At 71.5% G+C, this 2,055-nt stretch overlaps 1 protein-coding gene across 2 annotated transcripts in view; it reads left to right on the forward strand.

Moving 5' to 3' along the window:
- The window catches only part of KIAA0232 (KIAA0232 ortholog), a 42,014-nt gene that overhangs the window by 34,888 nt on the left and 5,071 nt on the right, over positions 1-2,055 (forward strand). The window lies entirely within an intron of this gene.

Genomic DNA, 2,055 nt, shown 5'->3' on the forward strand with positions numbered 1-2,055 from the left:
GGAGGCGCTCCCAGGCCGCCGCTCAGGGCTCCTCTGCGCCCTCTCCCCGCCCCTGCTCCCCGGCCAGGTCCTCCCCCGGTCTCCACTTGCCTGCGCTTGGCGTCTCTCTGTCCATCGGTTTGCCGTTCTGAGAGCTGCTCCCGTGCGGGCTGCGGGGCCTTGCCCGGCCTCCTGAGCTGGTGCACGACCCCCCGGGCCTGTGCGTCCGTGTCGGGGCGGGAGCTCGGGCGCCGCCACTGGCCCAGACCCTGAGAGCGCTCGGCCCTGCAGCAGCTGCAGCCTGGCTGCCGGGAGTCAGCCTGCCCTGCTGGCAGTGCCCACCCGCCGCGCACGTGCCCGCGTGCTGCCGGTTTCACCTGGCCCCCTGGGCGGGAGCATGACGGAGGGAGCCAGGTTCTCCATCCCACCCCGCCTGCCCCAGCCTCACGCACCCCGGGTTCCCCTGTTCTGGCTGTCTTGGGCGGTCTTGGCCACCAGGGCCGACCTGGGATGTGGTGGGGCGTCCTTGTCGGTATGGGCACGTCAGCCTGCTCTCTGGGCGGCATCCCCCAGTCCCTGGCCGGCCCCGGCTTTCTTCCCGGGGCTGAGCTGTGGGGAGAAGAGCAGGTGCCGAGAGGACAGTTGGGCCAGCCCGGGCCAGCATCCTGCTCCCCACTCTGCCTGCTCAGTCCTGGGGAGCGCCTGGGCGGGTCTGCGTCCCCGGAGGACAGTGGCAGAGGGCACTCGGAGCCCCCGGCAAGTCTCTAGCCACGGGGCTGACCAGCAGAGCAGCGCTTTTGGGCCCAGCTGCAGAAGGTTGAGAGGGGACCAGGCCCTCCTCCCTCTTCAGAGCTGGGGCTGTCTTCCTGAGAGATGCGGACTGCGGGCCTCTCCCTCTGTGCCTCGGCGGAGAGGGGCCCGCGTCGCCACGCTCCCTGTCGCCGCGCTCCCTGTGGGTCGACTCGTTGGTCAGCTGCGTGCAGCGCTGTGCTGCACCCCGGTCTGAGCGCAGACGCCTGCATTTGTGGGCTCGGGGTCGACCTGGGGGAGCTCTGCCGACGGGCAGTGGGGTGCGTGTGGGAGCTGCGCTGCGCCTGCGGGCCGAGGTGGGCGGGGCCGGGCTCCCCGGGACGCATGGTGTGGAGAGATGCTCGCGGGACAGCGGCCGAGTTGGGAGGCCGCTGGCCTGGGCGGCGCCGCTCCGCTCCGTTCTTCGTCTTTCCCACTGTCCACTGAGCCGACGCCGAGCGGCTCCCCCGAGCAGATGTGTGAGCACAGCACGGGCCTGTGGTGCCGCCTGACAGCGGCACAGCCGTCGGTACGGAAGCGCGTCGGCAGGGAGAGAAGCTTTGCTCCAGGCAGCGAGCCGCGAGCCCCACGGCCCAGGGGGAGCTGCGCCTCGTGCCCCCTGCCCTAGGCGCTTCCCGCCCGCTTCCGCCTGGGCTGGCTGCTCTGCGCGGTCCGGCCTCGGCCCAGCCTGCTCTTCTGTCCTGGGTGCCCTGCGAGGCCCTTCTCCCCTCAGGGAGGCCGAGGCCAGCAGGCTTGTGGTGCCCCGGCTGGCGCTCACCAGTTTGCTCGTGCTCGCCCACGTGACAGCCTGCCCAGCACCTTCTTTTTCTCAGAGAAACAAGTGCATCTCTCAGTGCCTGGGCCCTCCGGGGCGGGGCCTCTGCCCAGGCTCGCCCAGTGCCCTGAGGTGCCAGGGACCTCACGGGGTGAGCAGTGCGCCTGTGCGGAGAGCGAGGCCCCCGCGCCGCGGTGATGTGCCGCTGCGGTCACCCTCGGCGTTCACGCTCCCCGTCAGGCTTCCGCCCTAGCCTTGCCCGTCCCCAGCCGTGGCCAGCGCTGGTTTGTCCTGTTAGACTGAGCCGGGAGGAGGTTGCGCGGTTGGCTGACCACGGGGCAGGTGGATTCTGCCTGAGGTGCTTTCTGAAGTGCGACCCCACAGAACCTCAGCAGGGCATCGGCCGGGACCTGAAGCTGGTGGTCCGCGCCTGCCCTTCAGCCCCGGGGCCGGGCACGACCTCCCTGGGGACCGGTCTGCTGAGAAGTGGAGGCTGAGGCCGGGCACGGCGG

Source organism: Condylura cristata, unplaced genomic scaffold (genome assembly GCF_000260355.1).
Source record: "Condylura cristata isolate star-nosed mole 26May11 unplaced genomic scaffold, ConCri1.0 scaffold00012, whole genome shotgun sequence".
In the NCBI taxonomy this organism is placed as follows: Eukaryota; Metazoa; Chordata; class Mammalia; order Eulipotyphla; family Talpidae; genus Condylura; species Condylura cristata.